Source organism: Protopterus annectens, chromosome 5.part1 (genome assembly GCF_019279795.1).
Source record: "Protopterus annectens isolate FY-2018-M chromosome 5.part1, PAN1.0, whole genome shotgun sequence".
Classification (NCBI taxonomy): domain Eukaryota; kingdom Metazoa; phylum Chordata; order Ceratodontiformes; family Protopteridae; genus Protopterus; species Protopterus annectens.
The window spans coordinates 172,667,979-172,684,416 of record NC_056736.1 but is presented as its reverse complement, the minus strand read 5'-3'; positions in this window follow the sequence as shown (position 1 = coordinate 172,684,416).

Genomic DNA, 16,438 nt, shown 5'->3' with positions numbered 1-16,438 from the left:
TTATTTCCTTATTCTTTTTTTATTACACACCAAATATAACACAATGACCAAAGACTGTTCCAATGTGAGAAATATAAATAACTTGTTAAGCTTTGCTCTAATTGTTCTGAATGTTCATAATGTTTGAATATTCCATTTCTAAAAGTATATAGAGCAGAGGCATCAAAGTAAAAGAAAGTGCAAATATTTCAAATGAGAAGTAATTTCTGGGATTTTCCTGTGGGCACATGCAGTTCAAATTAATAAGCAGATGTTATTTACCAGCATGTGCTTCGGACAAGCAAGTAAGTATCTTCTGAAAAGCTTTCTGTAATTAAACAATTGCTTTGAAGTCCTGCAGCACTACAGGGAGCAGAACTACACTTTCAGATAAATGGCAAAGCAGTCATTGTGACCCCCACCCCACCCCAGGAATTAAATTTCAATTGAAAAATGTAAATTGTTTTCTTTCTGTTATAAGCCACCAAAATGCTGTTGCTGTCAAAGTGCCTATACCAAGAAAGGCAAATATGTTTAGCTTTTCTAACAAAGAAAAACTTGTCTGGACATGTATTATTTCCAAAAAAATATATGTCTGAAGGCAAAGAACATGTGATGCCCTAATTTAGTTGGTTGTTGAGTATTCATGTTATGTTGAAGAAACCTGATAATATTTTGGTTGCTTTGAAGAGAATATAATGTTCTGCTCAGGAAGATCTGTGAGTGAACATGTAGAAAATTTAAGAATAAATTGTTATTGTAAATATTGACTGCATTAAATTTGTTAACTTGGAGCTTTTCTCCCCAGGTCTCCACTGAAAAAAGAGCATCTCTGCCCTGTCAGACATTCCCAGTAAACAAATGTCAATAAATAAACAAATGTTATGCAATTAATCATGTGCTCTCTGGCAGTATCATTTTCATTTTTGGCCATGACAGGGAGATGTAGAAAGTGCACTCCGGACACTGTTCCTGTCAACTAATTAATTTCATATGTACAATTCAAAAGTTCACCATCACAGGACATGAGCATAGTATAACCCTTCACCTCTAGAGCAATTGAAAGATCCTCACTTTTGAACTTTTAGTAGCAAATTACTTTTTTTTTACTTTTATCTCAAATTTACTGCAATGGAAGGTGAAAAGCAGTAATCTTGAGAGAAATACATTTATTATCTAGTCAATCATACATATGCTGCAACCTTAAGGAGGTACTGAAACATGAAGTCTGTGCAGTGTGCAGCTAATAACTAGTGTGTGTACAAGTTCTCTTTTCATAAGTGCAGGACCATGCATGCAGCTTAGCACAGATATGGGAATATGGAAACCCCATTAAGGAGGGTTAAAACTGTAAGTATTGTCGGGCTATCTCAAACCTAAGGCATTTTAAATACAGTGGTGTTACTGGGGAGCATAGATAGGTTTATGTATCCTGTGATTTCACAGTGAACATCCTAAATAACTGTTTATAACTTCATCAGGTTTAATAGATCTAGAACTGGATTCTAGATTTTGCTTTTTTATGGAATCAAAGAGTAATTTGGAATACAAGATTTGTGAGTCTGATTAGAAGGTACACACTGTAGTCCACTTTTAAAAATCATCAGTCCATTAAAAGTAAAGGCCAATATATTGATGGGATGGTTATTTATGGAAAAAATGAATTTCTCATCCATGAATAAACTGTGTTCTTAATAATAAACAACTCCTCATAACAAAGGTATAGAGATGCCCAGACTGCAAGCAATATTCCAGACTTTGACATCTGTGGAATATTTTAACGAAAACTGAGATGTTGTTTATAGAACAAAAATAATTGTTTTCTGAATATGGTGTGTTATATAGCCCTGACCTATTATCTAAGGCAACCAATTGTGATCATTTTGTTACTATTACAGCAGACAACTTTGAAGGCTGCATTTTGGAGTACCAGGTTAGAGACGGAGGAAAGAAGATGTATGCATTTATTTAAAACATCTATAATTACATCTTTCCTCCCAGATTTGCAGCCTAATATGCTGCTCTTCCTCTGCACTGTCTCTCTCTGCAAGGCTACTGGGAGGAATTCCCTTTGAATAAAAGGGCACTTTATCCCAAATAAAATTCTATTAAAAATTTGAATGAGGTATATTATAAATTTCTTTAAAAGAAGACTGCCTTTTCTCTTTGAAGTCCACAATGATATAAATATCATCTCATGGACAAGTAAAGAACATATCTTAGGCAACTGTTGTACTTAGGCTGTTAAATCTAACATCATCCCTTTATAGGAAAAAAGGAGCAGAGTGTTAATACTAGGAAAATGATTATGGGGTTGATAAGATACCATATACATAATTAAGCCTCTCAAACTCTTAGTACTGCTTAACTCCCCAGGTGAGCAACGTCTGTTCCTGACAACCTTTGACATAGATGACCTTGAGAAGTAACAATGTCATAAGCACACTTCAGTGCATGAGTCTCATTTTTTATCTACTGTTTGTTTTTGTAATGTACTGCTGGTGGTATTTCTTGCTAAATCTGTTAGTATTTCCCATACTTGTCCTTAAATGGAACTTTAGTTTGCATTGTTTAAAATGTGATGGCCAAATAAATTGTCAATCTGCAAACTGTATATGATATGGATTGTTAAACTTTGTCAGGGATTGGCATAATATTTTAAGGTAGTGTTGAAATTTAAAAGTGAGATGACTGCAATATCTGCTTTACGGATGTTATATAACACTGTGTTATATGAAATATATGTACAGAACTAAGACAGATGTGATTGGTTTTCGGCATAGATGTAGCAAAAACTCTTGCATACAGACATGATGTGTTTAAGCACACACACGCCCACATACATTAGACAGAACCTAATGAACCCTAAGTAACACTCAGAGATAAAGAGAGGTCTATATAATTTTTCTTATAAAGCTTGAGCAAATTCACAAGTTAGAAATATGCAGTTCCTGTAGCAAATGATCAAATTTACAAGTTAGAAATGTACATTTCCTGTCTTCATGTAGATGGAAGAGAAGTAAAGGACTAACTAGACAGTTCACACTATTTTTCTGAGTGTGACTGCCTATTCAGCCTTCTTTACTTGAATTTCCCTGTACAAATGTGTGTGTTTTCTGTATATTTATTAGATTGCTTTTCATAACTTTAAGTAGTGTTTTATTATTCAACTATAAAGCCTTAGTACTGGTTAATGTTGATTGTTGATGTGTTTAAGGGTATTTACACCAAAACTGGTGAAATATTACTTACAATATATCTCCTTTCAAGAGGGACTGTTGTTTGCTTCAGCTTCCTTAAAACTCTTATAATATGTTTGACTTCTTTTAAGAGTGGTCAGTAATTTTGACCTTGGAGTGCTAGACTGGTTTAACAAGTTTCAGCATGGAATTGCTGAAGTGAAGAAGGAGTGGTACTAAAAGATATTATTAGCCCCTCCAGAAAATCATTCTGTGTAAGTCAATAAGAAAGAATATATGCCAAGATACATTTACTAATGGAAAAATAGTACTGCATGAAGTGAGACAAGAGTGAAGAGGGTGGAATCCTGGGATGACAGTGGTCACAATTTCACTATCTAGCCATACACTGTGATGTATATCTGAATGAGATTGGTAGTGGTATAACCTAAGGCAGCATTGCACATTTGCCATAGGCTATTCAGGCCATCCTTGATCTCAAATACACCCATCACCCATTTTTAGTACAGTGGGTTATATAATTAGTCTCTGGAAAATAGCATAAAGAAGTGGTACTATGCATTCTGAATTTAGGAGCCTTGTCACTTTTTGTATCTTTTAGTTTGAGGTTAAGGAGCATGCATATACGTTATTGTCCATGAGTAGTAGATAATCTCTGGATGAGGATAAGAACACTGTGGACAGATGTCCTCATGTTCTGAGTCAAAGAAGGGGGGATAATCTGATAGGTCTATATAATATCCTTCTAATCATTGCAGACAGCATCAACAAAAGGGTGTGTTTCCCAGTTGTTGGTCACCTCATTCTCAATCTATTTATGATTTTAATGTTGGGAACTATTCCCCATTTTGATACTTAGGTACACTGCAAGTCATGCAGAGAAATGACAATTACATTTTTCTTTCTTTCAAGTCAGGGATCTTCATCCATTTTTTCAAAGATCCATGTTTCTATATTCCAATATCTGATAAACCTCAGTATATGGGGAATATAACTAAGGTGAAATACTTTTTTGCAACATATTCACCAAAAAGGACCAGGTGCAGGATTAAAATAGACAAAGGACATGCACGGCCTTCTTAACAGAATGGAAGGTGCATGCAGCCATGATATGGTATGATCAAAGGTGACATCAACTTCTGGTACATATGAATGTGTTAATTCATTGTTTTCATTTGTGTAGTTCCGGGATGAGGAAAAAAATAAACTGGAAGCAGAATAATATGACAAAAATTGCTGTTAAATGCCTACACAAAACACACTTCATTGACTTAAAGATACTAAAAGAATCTGTGTCAGATTAACATGAACCACTACACAGAAGTAGTTACTGTGGGTATGACCACATGAACTGCAGAACTGACATAATGAAAAGTAAAAAAATAAACATAACAACACTCAGTATATGTAGGCATATGCAAGAGAATGGTCTACCTATGCAGGTATATTCAAATATGGAAATGAGAATAGTAAAGAATAAGGCAGCTGATGGTAAACATGGAAGGTCAAAAGAAGGACCAACAGGAGGGCAAACTCAAATATTATGATTTATGTGTTTTAGTATCTTTGTCTGAAGATTTTTCTGTATTCATCTCTGTCTATAAATGATATAGATACTGTAGATAGACTGTAATGATTTGAAATGTTGGTACCCACCAAAGTGAGTACCAAAATACAGGGACTGAATAACTGAAAGAATTATCTTACATATTCTAAGTCTGTGATGCCATTTCTCAGAATATTCCCTTTTCTCCAAGGCATGGTGATCTCGGAGTTAGTATATATATATCTATCTATCTATATATATATATATATATATATATATATATATATATATATATATATATATATATATATATATATATATATATATATATATATATATATATATAGGTTTACTTCACATAATTGAACATCCAAATGTTCGACTTTCATATGACCGAGGCCATATGATCAAACATTTGAATGTTCGACAATGTGAAAAAAATTATTAAACAAACAAAAAAATATACATAAAGAGTGCTTGCAAGGGAGCAAGCCCCCCTGCACCCCCCACATGAGCCCACCACCCCCCCCCACTATTTAAATATACCAACTCTGAGTTCGTACTACATTGGGGTAAAGGGAAATCTTCCCATTCTGTGCTCTATGGAGATCCCCATTCAGGTCATTCGAACTTTTAATAGTTCAATCATATGGTCTCAGCCATATAAAGTAGGTGCGTGTGTGTGTTTGTGAATATGCACCTATGAAAATTGGATAGTTACATTCATTTTTTATGACCTATTTTAATAACAGAAAGAATTACTGCTAACACATATCCCTTTGTAATCAACTTATTATGTGATCACGACATGGATGCAAAGAAATTTATCTTGAGAGTGAAACTCAAGTAAATTTTATCAACCAGGTTGCACAATCAGGATTGTGATTGTTGAGACAAATTCACAATTCTTTGTAGTGCATGAAGTTATTGCTCCATTTACTAGCAATTACAGAGAAAAAGTTGTAGGAGCACCAAAGTTTTTATTGTCTTTTAGTGCCTTGTAAAGTTAGTAAAACACTTAGCATTGCCAATGCTAAACAGCAGGCAGGCATGCAGAAACAAAGTGCCATTTTGAAGAAAAAATGGCTTTAAAAGCTGTTAAATACTTTGCTCTGTGACATATTTTTGTAAATGAGGCAGAGTGAAGTAGTATCTAACAACTTTTAGAGTTGTTTCATTTTCTGCCACAGTTCTTTGCTAACCATCACTGTCCAGTGTTAATCCCTAGTACAGTGCAGCACCTTTCTGATCTCAGTTATTTTTTACCACTATTGTTCTTTTACATAATGTGCAACAGACTATAGATCTGGGCTGCAACTAGGAAGTTTCTTTTCAAGTAATCTGTCTTTATTCCCACCTATTTCCATCCCCAGGAAATTATCTGCGCTGGCAACACTGTTGTTAGTAAGTAAAACAGCTGTTGGAGACTTCTGAGGATAAAATAACCTTCCTTTTAAATAACAAGCTTTTTGAAAGCAGTAGGATTACAGCAAAGCACACCAATAAGAAGAAAGCAGCAGACAGCTAGTTTGTACTATAATGATCTTTGAACTTAGCTTCCTTGCAAGCCCCGTAAGGTATTTCAGACTGTGGAGAAAAGGAGTCCTTTGTTCAGAAAGAATGTAGTGATGCATTCTTTCAGTTTCTGGCTTACATTCTGAGAAAATCAAACAAATGTTAGAGCGTTGTCACATTTGAAGGAGAAACTGAAATTCTCACTGCAGCTGATTGAATTGCTGAGAATTCATAGAAGTCACTATTTATGCAGACCTTTTCTGCAAATCATTTTTTTTTTTACTTTTTAAACAAAACAACAGTTTTGATATAAAGAAATGCTACTTGAGAAGAAGAAAATGCATTTAATTTGTATTAAATAACCATTTACAGCACCTGTAATTACTTAACAATATGGTTTGATTCAATGAAGCATTTCTAGAGTGTTAAAATTATTCTGAATTTCAAATTAATTATTTTTAAGATAAAAAATAAAATAATTGCTGTAGTTATTTTTTAGAATGATTTGCATGCTTATAAAGCAAATGCAAAAAATGCTATTTTATATTTAGCTTCATAATTAGATCTCAGACTAGGGATAGTTTATGGACATAAAGAGTGGACTGAGTCCTCGATGGGATATGATTGTTACTGAGCCATTTATGAAAAGCTCTCACTACTCCATTATCAATGGCCTAACTAGAACAGATAGGCACACAAGCATTTCTTTTTAAACCTTTGGAAGAAAGATGTCCAAATCTCTTTTTGTACATTTAATTGTCTTTATACTTCATATATAATGGGCTTGGAGCCATAGGAAATGGTGTAGCATATTCTAGTGCTTGACAGCATTTATACAATGTAGTGCTCACACAAGAGGCTCATCATATTCCTTCAGAGCATAGCAAATAGCTCCTTCAGAGATAGTCCTTCATAACATCATGCTCAGATGGATGCTTTAAGTAGACAGAAGTAGCCATAGTAGAAATAAGTAACTCTTCAGATATTTCAACTATAAGGAATATTTCAAGTTACTCAGGGATCTGTAATTTCCATTAGAAGCTGGAAAATGATTTCATGTGTAATGTATCTAACTGTGCATGAGTGTTTGTGTGTACTTGTGTGTATCTGGGTGCATCTGTCTATATATTACAGAATGTATATGTGAGTATGTGAGTGTATGTCTGCACGTGTGTGCATCTGTTTGCATATTAAAGAATATAAGTGTGTGTGTGTGTGTGTGTGTGTGTGTGTGTGTGTGTGTGTGTGTGTGTGTGTGTGTGTGTGTGTGTGTGTGCGCGTGTGTGTGTGCATGTGTGTATTTGCACACATGAATGTGCCTATGAGTATGAATTAAAGAATGCTAGGTTTCTTTCAAATGATTTCTGTGAAGGGATGTTAGTGGAATATGAGCATTTTAGCTCCTTGACCACACCACTAATTACAAATTTTCTAAATCCTAGGATATTAGCATCAATTTCCAAATACTGAAATTTTAAAAAGTTTAAAATGTATGTATTGTTCCCGTCACCTCTTTTAGTGTAAACTGGATGTGGTTCAGACTTGAGTTTTCATCTGTACAGTTCTGAACTCCCAAGTCATTGTTACCTATAGAAATCTTCCTGTGTAATTCCTATTTGTGCATCAGCTGTGATTCTGAGTAGGCTTTTCTTGTTTTCTTTGCAGGTGTATGTCCATGGAGATAATATATATAAGTAAGGTGGGTGTCCAGTTGTTTTTCCTCTTTGAGTCATCAGTCTGAAGTTCTGATCGGTGTACTTTATCTAGCTGATGGTTCGGGGAAAGCTGCAGGTATAGCAATATGACCTCCTATCAGCAGAATATTTTATATGGCAGGTTTGCCTTTAGAGGGCCAAACTGGATTTATGATGATGAAGTGCATACTTTTAACTGATGCACTCTTCAACAGAATCAAAGCATATATACCACTACACAGTTGTACAATCAAAAAACTGGCACTCCTGCATCCTCAGTTATGGGGATAATCGTCAAACGCTGCACGGTAACACAAACTTAGAGAAAAGGAAGGAGGAAAACAAAAATAAAGCTCACCTTCTCTTCTCTGACTCCTGTGAACAAGAAACAAAGAAAACACGTATGATTTGTGTGTGTATGCATAGTCTAGTGCTTAGCGTTTATGCAATTTAAAACATGCTTCAGTCATGCATTGCCAGTAAGTGAAGGCAATGTGACACTGCTGTATATACCAAGATACCAGGTTTGACAGAATGGTATACATTGTGGAAACAGGTTCAGTTAGTACAAGTAGATCCAAGGAAAAAATCAGTAGTAAAAGAGATAAAAATGGTAGTAGGTGGATAATCAGTTTGTCTTATTTCAGCATTTAGTCACTGCAGTGACCGCGTGGACTCATTAATAACTTAAATATGGTGAATTTAAAGGTGCAATTTTGTTTTATTTTGTTACTGAAAAAAAAAACATAAGTTCAATTAAATGCATCCAATCCTTTTCTGCAAAGGCACAGCACTTAATTGTACACTGCAGAGTAAAACACAGAGCACAAAATGTATGTGCATATGTATGATGCAGTCATAGAATAGTTGCAAAAATGCACTTAAAATCAGGAAAATGAGAATAGTAGGAGTTATGGAATGTAAAACACCCCTGTACTAGCACAACAAAACAGATTTTTGCCAGACAGATATGGGGAGGTATTCCTTAGTGGTTATTAATATTAATACATATGTTATTTTAAAGAAAAAGCATAACACATAGCCATATAGAAAAAGCATAAAAAATTTTGCAGCAAACTATTTTCACAAATTCCACTTTTCTCCATTTAAAGGCTGCAGTTCTGTAGGTTTAGATAGTTCTTAACAATAAAGTTTAGCAGCTGGTAGAAGTCTTAAGCATTTTGAGTTGCTTTATCTTTCTCCCTGTTTCAGCTCTACTGTGTTTGCTCTCTCTCTCTCTCTATATATATATATATATATAAATACATCTATATGTTGTTAGATATATATACAGCAATATATATATATATATATATATATATATATATATATATATATATGTGTATGCATACATATACATATATATATATATACATATATATGTGTGTGTGTGTGCGTGTATGCATACATATATGTATATATGTGTGTGTGTGTGTGTGTGTGTATACACAGATATATATCTATGATATGATACAGCACATAAGAATGACACATATGGCCACAGGCACCACCAATGGGGGGTGAGGGGGCTCAATCAACATACGTGTTACACATACCGATATCCCGCCCCAGCCAAACAGGTGAAACATACAAACAAACAAGCAAACAAACAAAAAATGAAACAAACCACTGCTTCCCAAATCATAGGCAGGATACAACCAGTGGGGGAAACACTGTGGACCAGCTAAGTCTAATCTAGAAACAGACAAGAACATCCCTTGCGGGACAACCCAAAAATTCTTGGGTATTTGGATTTCCGCCATTACACAGATTCCTCAAGGCAGGGCATGTATGTTCTCAGACTACAAGGTTAGGAAAGCCTAATGATCCATGGGTTGAGACAACATACGTGATGGGTCCAGAGAAGTGGAGAGTGGGCAGTGTGTAGTGGTGTGGTTAGACCCGACCTGCACCCAGAGAAAAAACAAATACACGGGAACAAGGACAAGTCCACTGATACAGATTTATTGTGTTAGCGCTTTCATGCACATATCTTCGTGCACTTCTTCAGACCAGGTCTGAAGAAGTGCACGAAGATATGTGCATGAAAGCGCTAACACAATAAATCTGTATCAGTGGACTTGTCCGTGTTCCAGTGTATTTGTTTTTTCCTAGTTTTTATTTGCCTTTGGAGTTTTTTATGGCTACACCCAGAGAAAGGATGATTGCTGTGGAGGAGGAGCGGGGGTGGGGGGTGATGGGTATGAAATTATGGGTCGAGGCATGCAGGTGTACACATATCCCAACATCCTTTAAACCTTCCCTATTGCTCCCCTGCCAATTATTCCCACTACCTAATCTACAGTTACAATTTCTCCCCCTCTACCTACCTATTCCTTCACTATTCTCTTCTGCTCTACCACACAAGTATGGAATAACTAAATCTTAGCCTGACTACTTTAGTGTATCCCATCCAGAACTGTTAAACTTGAATCTAACTTCACCTTAAACTGACCTTTGTCAACCTTCATACCTGACATGTAAACTGGAACTAAGCATGAATAATACCTATATGTTTTACAAAGTGTGTCCACAAATTACCACATAGGTGGTAATCCATTAAGTACAGAAGAAGTAATTAGGGACCTGGGGTCCCAAGTTGATAGCAATCTCTCATTTGACAACCACGTGGCCAAAGTGGTTAGAAAAACATTTTATATAGCCCACCTAATCATGAAGGGATTCACATCTAGAGCAGGGGAGGTCATCGTGCCTTTTTACTCATTCCTCATCAGGCCCATAATTGAGTACAATGCCCCCTTTGGGATGTACCTTACCAGACACCTGCAGCAACTGGAAAGACCCCAAAAGTACCTCACCAAGAGGATCAAAGGGCTCAAACAGATGCCATATGCTGCCCTGTTAAAGAAACTCCAGCTCTACTCAGTGGCATACCGCCTGCTCAGAGGCGATCTGTGCCTGACGTATAAAGCCATGTCCAACCCGGAATTAATGGGCATGCTGCACCTCATAAAATCCAAATTCCATCGAGCTACGCGTTCCAGAGACTTGAACCTCAGCACTGAAATAAATAGGACATGCTGGAGGGACAGATTCATAACCCAGAGGCTCCCTTCACTCTGGAATAAAATCCCAGTCCAGGTTAGGCAGAGTCCCTCATTGACTCTCCTTCAAGAGGAATCTTGATGAGTGGATGGGAGATCATAGGTTTACCCCGGGTATCACTTCTGTGTCACTGTTAGACAGAGGCACAGTATACTAACCTCGAAAAAGGGCATAGCAAAATTAATTTAAAATGGGTGGCGAAAGCCAAACACACTCTGGCTATGCTTATAAATGCCCTAGGGCAGATAGCCTAGTATGAACCTATGAAACTATGAACTTAAACTAAGCATGAATAGTATGTTACTTAGCTATGTTACATTTGTTACTCTCTATGAATGTGAACACCTCTCTAGTACTTGTAATGATTAGCTGATTTTTACTGTGGATCTTTTCTCCCCGGACCTCCGCTGAAATTTCCTGGTCAACAAATGTAAAATAAATAAATAAATTAGCATGGGGGGTAAGCAGGAGTAAGCACTTTTAAGCAGCAGTAAGCAGGTTTAAGCCAGTTTGCCCTACAGTAAGCAGTGCCTACACTGGATAAGCAATGTAGAAGCTAACTGAGTGTAAGAAGCTGTAACCAGAGGTTAGCATTGCTTACCCTCGTGCAAACCAGTGCAAACCCACTAACAGTTGCTTAAAAGTGCCTTAGTCACTCTGTATCCAACAGCTCTCGTCCTGCCCAGCAACAAAATAATCTGCACTCCCAAGTTGCAAACCCCGGACCATGCACATTATAATCAAAGTGAGTTACCACTAAGCCATGGCAGATACACATACAGCAGAATGTTAAACCTGGGATGTCGGTTCCGCGGAACCGAGAGATGAGGCTGGGCAGGTGTGTGAGCAAACTACTGCTCCTCAAACCCCTGGCAGGATGCTACCAGTGGGAGAAACAGTGTAGACCAGCTAAGTCTAATTTTGACACAATAACAGGTCTGTCCCTGGTGGGACGAACCAAAAATTGTGTGTTGATCCGATGTTTACAGGTGTCTCAGAAGATGAACAAGGCAAGGTTCATACGTACGTGGACTAAATGGATGAAGAGTCTGAAGAAGCTTGGGTCGAAACAGTATACTGGATTAGTACCGAGACTTGGAGAGAGAGAGCAATGTGTGGAGGTGTGGTATGGCTGGGCTAGCAACTGGAGAATGGATGGTTGCTGTGTACATGGAGCTCAGTGGGGCAGAGGAAGGAACCATGGGTATGAATTTATGGAAGATACATGCAAATGAAGCAGCACAACAATAGTGTAGTAGGCAGAGCATCCACCTAATGAGCAGGCATTCCCAGTTTGAGTCCCACTGCAGCATAGTCTATTTTACATGGCAAAGCACATTATAACCAATAGTTTTGTTGCAAAACCCACTAAATAACATATATGTATGAACTGGAGTACTGCAAGAGATGCAGGTTTAAGCACAAATAAGCAATAGTAAGCATATGTATGCACTAGTAAGCGGGCTTAAGCCCGTTTGCACGGCGGTAAACAGTGCCTACACTGGTTAAGCAAATCTGAAGCTAACACCCTGTAAGCAGATGTAACGGCAGGTTAGCAGTGCTTAACTCTGTGCAAACCCACTAACAACTGCCTAAAAGTGCCTTAACCACTCTGTATCCAATGGCCTTTGTTCTGCTCAGCAACAAAATAAACAGCTGCTATTAGGCTCGAACACAGAACCCCACACACCATAGCTAATGTGATTTACCACTAAGCCATGTCAGATATACATAACCCTGATGTATTCAAAACATCTCAACCAGCCCAGTCATGCAACAGTACAGAGAATGTATTCCAACATGCAAATGTATGGGTGTGAGTAAATATATTAATATCTAAACAGATACAACATGTCAATAGATGTATATATATATATATATATATATATATATATATATATATATATATATATATATATTTTATATATATATATATATATATATATATATATATATATATATATATATATATATATATATATATATATATATATATATATATATATATATATATATATATATATATATGTATAGAGCCACACATCTGTAGATAGCAATGGTAGATTGACAAATACAAATATGTCCATATGCACCGTTAATGGGGTTGAAACGCCCCAAACAATATACGTCATGTATGAATAGGCATACCCTCCACCACAGCCAAACACATCCGCCCTGCAATACACTAAAGTGTTACAGATCCCATAAGCAGGACCTGATATGTGCACAACATATAAACAGTACTACAACCCACCTGTATGATGTCAGGCTGGTATTGGTAACATATAATACAGCACAGTGTGACTGCCATAGGAAATGTAAAATATGGAAGCTATCAACATCCCCAGGATACATATACACAGACTCATATATGCAGATACAGATATATATATATATATATATATATATATATATATATATATATATAGATATAGATATACATATACGTTACTACACAGACACGCACAGAGATATGTACAGTAAGATACATATGTAGAAGGTACACACAATATGGAACAGTCACTATGCCTACAGTTCACACCTAAACAAATGGACACTGTATGGGCCACCCATACAATTACAATCGTCGCCTGCAATGCATACCCACAGAGAGGTCATAGGAAATACACCACACACAGGTTTGCAGAAATGGAAAACATTTATTTGTGTACTATTACAGTTCTATATGCCATACAGTAGTCTGAAAAGGTTCACACCTATAGCTGTCCAGGCCAATGCCTTCCTATTGTAAAATAGTAAAGACAGACTGGGCCACAGGATACCAAACAATCAACAGTATGCAATGCAGGTGTATAGTTCAGCAGCCTCCATCTATACTCTGTACAAATTCACTAGGTGTTGAAGACTTCAGTTGACCAAATGGGATGTAACTGTTACATAACAAGGCATAACTGACACCATTACAAGCACACTGACAAACAGAACAATCTTGTATGGCAGGAGACAATAGGCCTGCTTTAACCCAATATATGTGAGTAATGTAAATATAGGTGAAGTATACGGTACTGTACATGCAGATACCTTAAGGCAGTTCACTCCTGATACCCCCACACTTTGTAACAGCCTAGGTCAGTTATGGTGCACCCCGCCCCAGACTCACTACTACCGGCCCATATACCACTGTTACATACACTGGCCTTTGGAGTGCATAAGAGCACACATGTATTGTTTTGGTGTAGCCCACACATATATAGCCCCAGCACCACTGTATGTGTGCGGGATACAACAGCAGTGGACTGATGGCAACAATGATAGTGTGACATCCACACAGCCCACTACAGAACAACCCCTGACAGCATGTCATATATGCAAAGCATGGTATGTAGGTGGAGGACAGAGGCTGGAACACAGGCCCATATGTGGGAAACTGTTACCATACACTAAGCAAGTTGCTGGTGTTACAGGATAGTCTGCAACATACCCTTAGCCAGGGAATTGAGGTCAGAAACATAAATGGATGTAGCCATGTACTGATAGCACTCAACACACACACTGCCAGTGACATAACTGATACAGGACCTATGTGGCGGACAGACAAAACATGATAGGCACACCTCTGGCCACCAACAGGATGTGCCCACAGTTGAGAGCTATGCAGACAGAATGCATTCCAAGGAAAACTGCTATGTACACACACTCCCTGCAACACCAGTACTATACAAAGCATAACACAACTCTACTCACACTCTGTCTGTAGTTCTGGAGCCTCCTACAAATATGTAACTGGCCTAAGTGTGTCGGTTCTCCTGGAAAATTTACTGCTACCTGCTGTCTGTAACACTGATGCCCGCACACAGGAAGGATGTCCATCACACAGGAAAGGTAAAGGGACCATGCCCACATGATGTAGGGATTTATAGTAGCTGGTTGCCATTACAGTGGTAATTGGAAGTACTACACAGCAAGCTGCATGCAGTTAGCAAGTGTAGGACAATGATTGGTGCAGAGGCCATCACCTGATCAAGTGCATCACCTACTAAAGCCAGGCTGCAATCTACCCCAAACAGATCAACCCATTCACAGGAAAGAGAAAACAAGCAAGAAAAAAAAAACGGGAATAATAAAATGCAAAGAACATTTACAGCTGAAAATGCACTCAGCTAAGCAGCTGCCAGTCAGTAAAACATACTTCCCACAACAGTTTTTTGAAGTATATATACTTGTATCAGAATGTAGTACCTGGTCCACAGTACTGTGATAGATAATGTGGAATGTATTATATGTTCCAGCAGGTGTGGTTGTGATGATGGTCAACTGAACAACTGCTATGGACAATAGTGTTTGTCCCTGTGGGTAGAGGGCCATAGCTGTCAACTGTGTGGTAAGCACTGACAGACAGGATGTAAGCCTTCATTGTGTGTGTTGTGTAATAGGGAATATGCATATGATGTGGCCAATAGCCAGTGGTGGAAGTAATGCCAGTATGATGGACATGTGAGAGCCACGGACCACCATTGGCAGGATACCCAGGTGAATCTGTAATGTAGCATGGCAGAATGCCATAGGTGTGTAATAGAGTTATCTGCAAACAGGTCCCACATATATCCCACCAATGTCAGGACATGTCCATATGTGGCACCTGTCTGTGTTGTTGCAAGGCAGAACAGTGCAGCTGCACAGGGAGGTGTCGTGAGATTGTGGAGCTGATGTCTGAATGTACCCCACATATAGGTATGCATATGTGTACATATGTCACAGATTTAATATCTAAGGATAAATGTATATCAGCGTGTATGTCCAGAAATGTACATATACCCATGTGTAGACATATATATGTGCACATATATATGAAGTCACATATATCTAAACACATATAGATAAATACTGATATGCAAATGTGTACATCTGTACAAAGACACACACAATCAGATATGCATGGAAAGACACATCCCATATATCACTACCACAGTTGTGTGTGCTATGTGCAAGGCAGCAGCACAAATAGCAATACAGACAGATATCTACAGCTGGCAGTGTGTGCACCATGGATGGGTATGTCACATGTTAGTCCAATCCTAGCACCACAATGCCCCTGCCTGTGAAGTATGCAATGGGAATATGAGGAAGTATGGCAGATACACACGTGGAGGTGATCAGGATTGGTAGATATAGAGGACAGTCTACAGGGGTGGTATGTGACACATGTGGTGGGTAAACACCATGGATGGTGTGTGTGGTCCATGATGTGGATGCCCCATGGTCCCAAATATGGGCACAAAGGGAACAAGGCTCCCACCAACTGCCACTCACAATAGCAGTCCACGTCCTGAAGGTGCCAGGTCTGGTGGCTGAGCAGGTGGAGCATGTTGGCCATGTGAATGTGTACTGGGTGCCTCAGACTGATGTAGCACTTCCCTCATGTGTCTGTGGAGCCTGGTATGGAACGGACCCTAGACCTGAGCTCAGGGGGCATTAAC